The sequence below is a fragment of the Uranotaenia lowii genome, chromosome 2 (assembly GCF_029784155.1).
Source record: "Uranotaenia lowii strain MFRU-FL chromosome 2, ASM2978415v1, whole genome shotgun sequence".
Lineage (NCBI taxonomy): Eukaryota > Metazoa > Arthropoda > Insecta > Diptera > Culicidae > Uranotaenia > Uranotaenia lowii.
The window spans coordinates 60,898,958-60,910,730 of record NC_073692.1 but is presented as its reverse complement, the minus strand read 5'-3'; the positions used below and the strand labels follow the sequence as shown (position 1 = coordinate 60,910,730).

General features: G+C 38.8%; 1 protein-coding gene across 4 annotated transcripts in view; it reads left to right on the top strand.

The window, feature by feature from the left end:
- The window catches only part of LOC129746968 (paxillin-like), a 254,444-nt gene that overhangs the window by 55,552 nt on the left and 187,119 nt on the right, over positions 1-11,773 (top strand). The window contains exon 1 of one of the 4 annotated variants that reach the window (XM_055740943.1): positions 448-464. The exons of 1 other annotated variant lie outside the window; for it this stretch is intronic. The gene's annotated coding sequence lies outside the window, so the exon portion shown is untranslated. Of the gene's footprint in view, positions 1-447; positions 465-11,448; positions 11,708-11,773 lie in introns of those variants that run through there. 2 more of the 4 variants (XM_055740942.1, XM_055740941.1) reach the window with 2 other exon arrangements.

Here is an 11,773-nt window from a genome sequence, read left to right as displayed (position 1 = left end):
TAGGAGTTGAAAGTTGAAGCAGCTTGTACCTAAACGAACAGATTTTTGTTTCTTAATTGAAGACGATGACCGACAAAAAATTCTGCTAATTTGGTTTTAGTTGATTAGCGGAACACCTTAATGACGTGCTAATCGTACCATATGTATTCTCAACTCAAGTCAAGCCCTTCCGTTTTGGTCGGGAGCTCCTAGATGTGTGAGCAGTAGAAGCAGCAGCAACACAACGTCATCGTTTGTGGATGATATCACAAATCAACGCTAGGAGATTGGAAGTGCCACCCGCATTGGAGGAAAATGGGGAACGCCAACCAGTTGGCGGGTGACCTTCACCGCTATCGGTCTTTTCTATCAACTTTGAATCAAAACCAGTATGTAGCCTTCGGGAATGTTTTGGCTAAGGAATAGCGGGAATGTATTACATAGGCGTGTACTATGCAGAGAGATGTTGTGATAATTTCAATCAGGTATTATGAAGTATTTTTCTGGAAGTGAAAATAAACATTAGCGTCACCTGCTTCTGGTTCTAAATTCTGAGTTCGGGAAAATCATCAGAGGATTAGGAAAATCTTACAGTTGTGACGGTATACTACATGACCAAAACATACGGTTGATGATGATCACATCAGATGCGTTCTTTTTTCCCAACCACATGTGACTGTTGATGTGACCTAAGTTTATACCTATATCCCGAGATATATACCGGTGTGAACGTATTAGGGCCGATGCGATGACTCTCGTTCGTTGGTCCGTTTGTTGTTTTGCGGTGCTGTTACAGCAAATGTTGACAAATGTGTTGTTCGTTTGTGATTTAGTTCTACAAATTGGCGAACGTTCACCGTTTGCGTTGCTGTTGGTTTTTCAGAAAAAAATGTTGATCTTAACCAATTGTGGACATGTTCGGTTTGTTGTAAATAATTTTTTTTTCGAAAACATCTACAAACAGCTGACTAGTGAACAAGTGTCAGCGATCTCGGATTTTATCAAACAATTGGCTTGTGTGAAAATGTCAACAAAAACGGGGCATCACAGCAATTCTGAATGATATAAACATCTATATCGACAGAGAGACTCGCAGATAAGCAATAAGTAGCTCAGGGTAATTAAGATATGTTTAAACAGTGGCGTCCAATCGTGGATGAACCATTTTCAAATTTCACGAATGAGGGCAATTCTGTTTGGCTGATGATTAGATGTTTCTACATACTGTTATACTGTTAAGGATTTGAACACGTTGAAGTAACTATTGCTTTTTTTTTGTTTGTTTTTAATCTGTTAATATATGTTTCTACACCCTCAATTTTTTATCATAAATCTTATCAAATTGAATAGACATACAACTTGACTAGCAACTACCGTCGTGGGTTCTGCAAACACAGGGATTAATAAACAAATATCTATATAAAAATGGTCAAACCCTCTATCGACAGTTTCATTTCGTTCAACCTGAACCTCCGATTTGTGTTTGCTTGGAATCGCCAACGCGATTCCGCTTCAAAGACACAAACGGAGAATGGGTTGTTTTATTTTATTTTTCCTTCTCCTGTTGAGAAAGCGTAGGAAAATTCATTCCCACCACGGCTAAATGTGGAATCAGTTGATTTAATATTTTTTTCTTAACAAAAACTATTTTGAACTAAATAACTGTCATTTTTTTCTGAACTTGGTTAAAAAGACTCGAATCGACGTAGAAATATGTTTAGTGAAATTCATGAACAAAACAGTTTAAAAAAAAACTTGCTAGAAAACCCAAGCGTTTCAGCGTTTGCTAAATTCTCTCTTTAGAAATCGACGGTTCAAGTCTAGTGTTCAAGTGCCATTTCTGCATCTGGTGCAGGCAGATGAAAGTACGCAAAAATACTGTGGGTAGTGGACACAAAACAACAACCTGTTTAAATCTGATGCATGATGATTGAGTCAATGCGGGGATAATGAGGGGGGTATTTTAATGGAAAAACAAGCACTGAAGATTGCATTTAAATCGAAATAAAACCTACCATGAACGGAAAATGGACGCAATGGACACATCCGAACCCACATTCAAATGACGAAAATAATAATTACTCAGCAGAGAAGAATCAGGGAGCGAAATGCACGCAAATTGTGTTACTAATCACGGGAATGTTGTCCAGATGTTAGATTGGCACACCGGCGTTCGTTTTTTTTAGAAAAAAAAATCCAAAATGTATGGCAAGTGTCGTGTTCAATTTGATTTAATTAAATGAAAACGAAATGCAATTCGAAAATCTACATTTTCTATTTTATCGGTCACATCCGACATGATAATTAACCTAAAAGCGCTCTCTGGAGCCATCGAACGCTACCTGAAAAAAGTAGGAATAAGTTTGAACTCGTAGAACTCCAAAATGAACTCGAGTATTACCGTGCTGTTGTTTTTTTTGTCTTTACTTGAGAGGTTTTCGGCCACAATTTCTCGCGTGCTTTTATTGTGCCAAAGTACCAGGAAGTCTTGCAGGAGTTGGTTTTGTAATTCTTTAGCGTTTAGTCTATTTTTTTAGGAGGTTTTAAAATAAATTTTGGTTATCCATAATCTTAAATTTATACATTACATATTCTATTTTTTCATTCGTTCGTTTTTGCTTTCTGAATTCAATTTTTTTCCCCCTAAACTCAATTCTTTCTCACTGCCAAGCACGCTCGGCCATATTGAACCATAAATGCTTGAAAAATAACCATAATCGAAGTTTTGTGGATCAAGTCGTTTTATTAGTTTTTCAGCAGTGATTGAATTTGGCTGAGCATGAATTGATCAACCTTCTCTCGCTCACTGCTTTACTCGGAAGCAAAGGTTGCTTTGAGGCTGCGAAAACGACAAAACCGATGATGCATACGCTCTCAATATGGCCCGCCTTCAAGAAGCAGTATACATTCGAGGCAGCGAATCCAAAAAACCAAACGAATGGCTCTCTCTCATCTCCTGTTACAAGCTTGAGGGAAGCAAATTCAAAAGGCAGAGCGAACCCGAGTCTCTTCGTTTGTGCCTGGATTGAATGCGTGAGATTTTTCTGCTATTGCTATTATTGCACAGCAACCGCACGCAGGCAGCTAGTTTTTTCGTCTCTTTTTCCTCCCCCTTCCTTGCACTATACGTTGCGGGCCGTGCAACGCAATAAGTTCGGTTGTTTTTGTTGTTGCCTCAACCTTTGCGGCGAGATTGAAGATGTTCTCCTCAACTACAGCTATCGGCTGGAGTTATTCCAATTCAAGAACGTAAATGAGTATGTGTGCCTCGTCTTCTTCATGCATCATCCCAGTAAGCGCGTCCTCTCAGAAATCGACAGAGCATGCAAAAAATTGAGAGTTGAGTCACCGAACTTAGAATAAAACGGTTAACTTCGGCGACACTCCAAGAACGCAAATATTTTCATTCGGTTTGTCCTGCCGAGATACCTAGAGGCAACAAATACGAATGCGTACATGCGAAATCAGTTTGAATCGTACACTCGCACGGTGTGGTCGCATTTTGTCCCCGTGTCCCGTGTGGGCTTTCAATCGTAGCTGTCGACTTCTCAGGCAGGCGAACACGCGTCTCGGAGGGAAACATACAAACACGATTCGGATTGTGTTCGTGTGTTTCTCTGGGGGGGGGGCGTGTCTTAGCTTAATTCGTGGCACTCACCCAAGGCACGCGTATGGTGTGTTCCTCTCTAACGATGTGATGATGCAAAATCGCCAGAGAGATCGTTACGATCCCTCTGGCGATTTGAGTTACCTCTCTGCCGATTCAAATTTACCGGGATGTAGCAACCGAACGTTGAGAGAGTTCGTTCGGGGCAGCAAACGAATGGTGTCTCTCAGAGCAGATCCTCCTCATGGGGGGAGGTTTGAATGAATGTATATGTATCGTCTCCTGTATAGCTATGCGAGGCCTCAAAGTGTGTATTTTGAATGCCTCTGATGAGAAAATTGGTGAGGATTTCAATCACTGGTTTTCAGTGAAAACTCATAAAATGAGATTTCAAGGAGAACTTGGATAATGGTTATTTTTTAAACATGGTCGGAAAAAGTGAAAATGAGCAAAAATTCAGGGGAAAATCATTTGAATGAATGAAGAACAAGTAACCGTGTGTTGTAAAAAGAGTTTTTATTTCAAAATAGGGGAACATGCCCTATTATGCGCCACCTAAGCGAATCGCTGATTTTCTATGCATTCCACGTACAAATTGTGTTAAAAATGGCTGTAATCGTTGAAGAAAAGTGTTTTCTACAAATGCCTATGATTTTTTATTACTCAAATTGCTATAGTTTCTTCAAAAACTTGATTTTTAAAAACCATATTCAAAGCCACAGAACAAAACTGTGTTGCAAATACGCGCCGCTGTGTATTCAATACGCGCCTAGCAGCCGAACACACCCGAAAGCAGCCGAAGACCGAAAACACACCAATACTTACAGACACTTTGACTGAAAAGAAATTCAAAATGGACTAATCAAAATTAAAAAAAAAAATGAAAAGTAGATTTTTTGGGCTGAATTAACGCTCAAAATATGGTTTTAACTTTTTGTTCATTTTCAATGAAAATTGGCCTTTTTGAAAAATTAATGCTATTTTCAGCCTACTACAATTGGCGCGTTATAACGAGCGCATGAACCGTGATAGAATATACCCATAAGAAGCACACCTTAGCGAGTTCAGTATGATTTTTTAGCATAAAATCATACTTTAGATTCTCCTCTATCGATGTGTCAGAAAATATTGTCTTATCCTTTTTTCTCTGCTTGGTGACACCTTATTGAAAGTGTTTTAAAATTTAGATCGAAATGAAGAAAAACCTAAATTGTGAAATTATCACGACACAGGGGCATTTTAAGGAAAAATTCATACTTGCCATGACCAATCACAGCATTTAAAACAAATTGGTAATATTTTGCAGGCTTAAAATGTTTCAGATTCTTCAAAACAAAGGTGGCGCGTATTAGCCACATGGGGCATTATATGAACTTTTCCCCTACATGCAAAGGGATGAATCATCCGCACAGGATGAAAATCCCAGAAAAAGAAAATAAAAATTGCAAAAACATTTATGATGTGAATATTAAATTCTAAAAAAAAATCATGAGCATTATTCTGGTTAGCTTCACAAAAATCTCCGCTATTGGATGCTGGCAATGAAGATGCACTAAATGCAACAATTGCAGGGCGAATAAGGACCGATGCCATAATCATTTTCGCAAGCGCGGCTGCTTCCTCCCCGGTGATTGTACAGCACCAAATCCAGTAGCCGTTCCTCCAGTGGTTTCTAATCGCAGCTTTTCAATCGGAACATTCGCTGAACAACGGGAAGTGCTCTTAAATCATTTTTGCAATAAAGATACAGAAAACTGTTAGTATGGTGAAATGAAAAAAAATCAATCCAATGATAGGAATAGTTAAAAAAAAACGTCAATAAAGCTTACCTTTAAAAAGAATCTTGTATTTAGACTAGAGCCACAGCTAGAACACCGACTCTACCTATCAATTACAAGAAAAAAACAAGGTTAGAGTTATTTTGAAGAACCCCTCAATTTCATTCATAACACTATGTTTTTATTCAGGAAATACTTACGCATTCATTGAATTTCCAGATAATCTTATCAAAAGTTGTAAAACCGCTGATTTTGAATAGCTGAATTGTTGAACTCATCGCAAAGCTATAAAAAAACAAACAAGTTCCTTCGCAAAGATGGCTGCCAGTTTTCATACGTTTTACGGTTGAAATTTAACCATTTTTCAACTATTTCAATAGAACTCATAAAATTCCTAAAATTGAACCGTACACTACGGTTGAAAAACAACAATTATGGCAGTTCTAACAGAAATCTCAAAAAAATGGTTCAAAAAAAGTCATTAATGGTTGAAAAAAAATGAGCGTGAGTAATGTTTCTTTCGTTAGGTTAATCGCCATGTCTTTGCTCTTTTCATGACCAACAACTTTTCCTGCATTACTGTTGTTTTCTTCTTATTTCCTCATTATAAACAAATAAAGTGTCCAAATTATTTTTTTTGTTATTGGTTAAAATTCAACGAAAACACATCGTAGTCATTTTAAAAATATTGTTTTTTTAATGTTTTTTTTCAATTTTTGTTAATGTTGCACTAGAAAAAAAGGAAGTTTTTCTGATAGAAAAAAATCAGTTAATATTCCAAAAACTAATTCGAATAAGTTGTAAAATATGGAGAACTCATAAATTTCTGGTTCCATTCCGTTGTCCATCCGGAAACTGGTTGTTCGTGATGTTAATAACGGTCAAACGCACTGGGAAGTGGCCAAGCACTACGAAATCAGCAAGACAGAGGTATAAAATATCATGAAGAAGATGAAAACGTTCGGATCTGTGGGGGATCGCCCGGGAAGAGGACTGAAGACCAAGACAGTGCCAGAACGGACAACAAAATCATTCTTGAAGTGAAGAAAAACGCAATAATAACGATCCGGCAGATACAATTTTCGTTTTTGCGTCGTACTGTCCGTCGCCGCATCCATTCAAAGGAGTACCATAGCAAGATCGCAGTGAGAAGGCCTTTCATCAGCCAGCCGAACAAGGCTAAGCGGCTCAAGTTCGCCAAGGAACATGCCGATAAACAGCTCGAGTACTGGAAAACATTGTTGTGGACCGACGAATCCAAACTCGAGCTGTTCAACCGGAAGAAGCGGGATCATATGTGGCGCAATTCGGGTGAGGAGCTCCAAGACCGCTATATCCAAGGAGCAGTCAAGCACGGAGGAGGTAACGTGATGGTGTGGGAGTGCTTTTCTTGGGGTGGGGTGGGCAATTTGGTAAAAATTGAGGGAATCATGACAGCTGAGTCATATTGCAATATCCTGCGGGAAATCCTCGAGGTATCCCTCATCAAGACGGGCCTCGAAGAGCGCTTCGTTCTACAGCAGGATAACGATCCGAAGCATACGGCCAATCTGGCCCCCACAAAGTCGTGATCTGAACCCCATCGAAAATCTGTATGACATCCTCGATGTCGATGTCATTGATAAGACTGGTGTGACGGATGTGACAAATAAATATACACTGAGGTTTTTTTTTTACGCGGTATTTCGTCCAGCGTAAAAAAAACCGCGTTAATTCGAAAATCCGCGTAAAAAAAACTGCGTTAATTCGAAAATCCGCGTAAAACAAACCGCGTTAATTCGAAAATCCACGTAAAAAAAACCCCGAAATTCGAAAATCCACGTAAAAAATCCATTTTAATTAAAAAATTCGCGCAAAAAAGCACGTTACTAAAAAAATGGGTAAGAACCACAATTATTTAAAAATTTGCGTACAATGATAGTTTATTTTTAAGATAAAAAACAAAATCAATTAGATTAATAGAATAGTAGAATATAGTCAGGCTTATTTGACAGTGTGGAATTCAGATCGTCTCATGTCTCATGTCTCAGGTCTCATGTTCCATGTCTCAGGTCTCAGGTCTCATGTCTCAGGTCTCAAGTCTCATGTCTCATGTCTCAGGTCTCATGTCTCATGTCTCATGTCTCAGGTCTCATGTCTCATGTCTCATGTCTCATGTCTCATGTCTCAGGTCTCATGTCTCAGGTCTCATGTCTCATGCTTCATGTCTCAGGTCTCATGTCTCAGGTCTCATGTCTTAGGCCTTATGTCTCATGTCTCAGGCCTCATGTCTCATGTCTTATGTCTGATGTCTCAGGTCTCAAGTCTCATGTCTCATGTCTCATGTCTCGAGTCTCATATTTCAGGTCTCAAATCTCAGGTCTCATGTCTCAGGTCTCAGGTCTCGAGTCTCAGGTCTCAGATCTCATGTATCACGTTCTTAGTCTGAGAGCTAAGATTTTCCCAACTACAAAAAGATTCTAAGTGTTTTCCTTTGAAAAAGTCTTAGAATATTTTCTCTGAAAAACCGCGTTAATTCGAAAATCCGCGTAAAAAAAAACCGCGTTAATTCGAAAATCCGCGTAAAAAAAACCGTGTAGTAAAAAACCGCGTAAAAAAAACCTCAGTGTACTTATTTTTATGCCCTGGAGCATGTGTGGGAAGAACTCGACCCACAACACTTGCACAACCTTGTTGAAAGTATGCCGAAGCGCTTGCAGGAGCTGTTGAAGGCTGAAGAAGACCATACCCATTATTAAATCGTTCTTGTTTGCCTTCTGTTTGAATTATTTGAAGCTGTACTGATCTGGACACTTTATTTTGCCCCCTTTTTTTTTTGGAATATTAACTGTTTTTTTTTCTATCAGTAAAACTTTCTTTTTTTACCAGCGCAACATTAACAAAAATTGAAATGAACATAATAAACAATATTTTAAAAATGATTACGATGTGTTTTCGTTGAATTTTAACCAGAAAAATAAAAGAAATTAAAAAAAAATAATTTCGACACTTTATTTTACCTCTCACTGTATGTCTTTTTGCATTGAAACACAATGAATTCAATTGACATCACTGCTGGTGCCTTGCGAAAAGTAGTCTTGCAATACCTCGCTAGGTTTCCAGCAGTGATGTCAATTAAATTTATTGTTTTTCAATGCCAAAAGACATGCCCCCATTCATCACCCAATACCGATCACGGTGTTTTTTTTTCCACAATTCTAACATGTGGAACTCGGTAATTTTTTTCATGGCAGAGAAGTGACAGCTGCCAAATATTACGGACCTTTTTCGATAAAAATTTACCGGGACTCGTCTGAAATCATTTATCAAGATTTTGACAATTGTTAAAGTGGCACTTCGTTTAATTACCGAACCACCCGGTAGTATGTACCGATATGTTGATTATGTTTAACGAAAAAAACTGAAAAAGCCCGGTAGGAATTTACCGAAATACTTGAAATTATGACTGAAATATCTGCTGCTATTACTAGAACACCGTTTTTTTTTATCAAAAAACTGTAAAAGTTCGGTAATGTTCACGGAACTACCGGTAGATTTTACCGAAATAACTGTAATAATTACCGAAATGCTAGTAGATATAACCAAAACTTGGGAAATATTTACCGAAAATCAGTAAACCTTTCGATTATTTTTACTAAATAACCGGTCGTTGTTACCGGGAAGTCGATAATTTTTACTGAAACAACTGTACTTATTTTGGAAGGATTTGCATCTTCTAGGAATTTCTAGCATTTTCTCACACTAAAACCTTTTTTGGACTGAAACTTTAATGCTCTCGGTTATATTTTTATTTAATTCTATTTTACCTCGAATCGACATCAAATTTGGTGAACGTTCACCCGGCATTGCCATTTTCTGACACAATACGGTGATGCAAATCCTGAGATAGCTGGACTGGCTAGGAATCGAAACATAAAAAAAGGCGCCTCCATTGGATTTGCTTCGGTGTAATCTTCTCCAAACCTGACGTGTTTCGCCAACCGTTCTAAGAAAGTTAGCTTTCTTACATCTGCCATCTGTTAAACAGGAATATGTTTTGGTAAGAAACCATTAAAAAATTTATGAAGAATTACTTACATCTTCGATGCTGAGTTAACTTCTATGCCGACAATATCAGATATCTTCAGATATATCAGATGATTTTAGATTCACAACCGAATATTTCGAAAAAAATAACGATTTGTAAGTAAATTCCAACTATCAACCCGTTTGGGCCACTTTTATTTCCACTAGACGTTTTATCACGCGAAAGAGAAAGAAATATTCCACCAGAAAGAGTAAAGTTTTTCTTTCGGTATTTTTTACCGATGGCATGACAGCATGGAGATTTTTGACATTCAAATGTGGCGTCATATTCATAAATCACCGATTTTTTTTTTTCAAATTACAGGATTTTTTCGGTAAAATAAATTACCGAACTCTGCGATTTTCGTTTACTGTGCGGGTTAATTTGCTAGTTTTATTTCACCTTCCTTTGCGGTTAGGAGTCTATAAAGCATGGATCACGCAAAATCTGGACGCATTTTATTGCACTTCAAAGGAAAAAAAAATATACCGATGTTGTTTTGATGAAATTTCGAACTTCTCGTCGAGAACCACTCATCATAGTTTGGACACCCTATTCACTGACTTCAGCGGCCATTCACAGCCCTCAGCGGCCATTTTGTTCCACAATCTCTTCATCTCTGTTGCATCCCGAGTCGTCCTAACATTTACTGATTTAAAAGGTAAATGCTGGTTGGTTTGATTAGTTTCTTCAATAAGAATTAAAAAAATACAAAATTCTTTCAAAAATGATATTTATTGGAGATAAATAGGGACTGGTAATTCGGCTTCGCGTTCTTCTGAGCCGCCATGGCCGCTGAATCTTCCTGCGTTGCGTACATTCATGACCTCCTCCGTTCGACTAATCCGGTCAGGTTCGGCTTTTCCGGCTGGAGGATGACGTGGAATACACCTCAAAGCTCTATGGGCCGATCTGAAACAAAAGCAATGTATTATGACGAGAACCAGCACAACTAAATGATATCTAAGAAAACACTTACCATTCTATTCCGATTTTCACATATTAGGCACAAAGCAAAACTTTTTCCTGAATGACAAAACAGCTTAACCTCAATAAGCGGGTTCGGTGAATAGTTACTTTTTTTCGAGAAGAATTGTACCGTTTTGTTTAGCTCAATCCAGGTCAACTTCACCTCGCTACGAGGTAAGTTTTACCTTATTTGGATTTACCTTTTTTCTAGGTGAATTATACTTTTTTATCGAGCTCAATTCAGGTGAACTTCACCTCGCTACGTAAGATTTACCTTTTTGGGATTCACCTTTTTTCTCGGTGCATTGTACCTTTTTTCCAACCTCGATTCAGGTAAATTTTACCTCACTGTGAGCTATGTTTCACCTCGAAGAGGTAGAAGTTATCTTTTTGGCTTTCACGAGCGTTCACCTCTGCTAACTCGGTAAATTTTACCTTTTTATTATTTTCCGTGTAGGAGCGCTATGGTATAATAAACAGCGCGTCCAGATTTGTAGTGATCCATGCTTTAGATCACCCATGTTCTGTTGATCCTAGCTATGAATTCTGACGTGAGAACTAATATATTTTAAAGGAAATTTGATGAATAGTAAAGCATTCGAAAATAGTTCTGATCCATCTTAAAAAATACCTGCATTTCTAATTGTCCCCGTGCAACAATTGCTACAACAGCAGGGAAAATAAAAACTGCGATCGCAAACATGGCTGGCGCGCTGATCTTGGCCACTTCCCAGACTGACGGACGCACAACGTAACGCCTCCTCCTTACAGCAGCATCTGGTGGTGGACAATCTGCTGCCAACACATTTATGAAAGTCCCTGAGTCAAGAGCAAAGTTTTCCCTTGCCAAGCTAAATAGCAGATCTCAGTCTCAGTCATTTGATTTCGGATTTCGGTTTCGTTGGCCGGCTGACTGGCTGGTTCAAGATCTTTCTCTCCCACATGTGATTTGTGCTGTGATTTGCTTCGCGCGTTTCCCGGTGGACATTTTCATCTGGTCGTTCTTTGCGTGGCCAGGCGCATTTTTCTAGTTAGTCACTTGCGCGCGGCCTAGCCGTTACCATACGTATGTACTACGTACGCGTGTAACCCGATCGAAGTGACGGGATTCTGGGATTAGTCCAGGAGATTCCCCCCGAACCATTTGTGATCGCGATCGTCTTCAATTACCTCAACCGGGTAATAACAAGTGGACATTTCCTAGATCCGGATCCAAATAGTGGCGCCTCAAGTGTATCGGAAGTGACATGAAGGAGCAAGTGTGAGATTTTTGAGGGGGCGTCGCACGGTTTGGTACAATATTTACAGGTGCAGTATCTCGTGCCCGGTTCACGGTTGATCGGTAGTGATGAGATAATTAGTCAAGAAGACTGT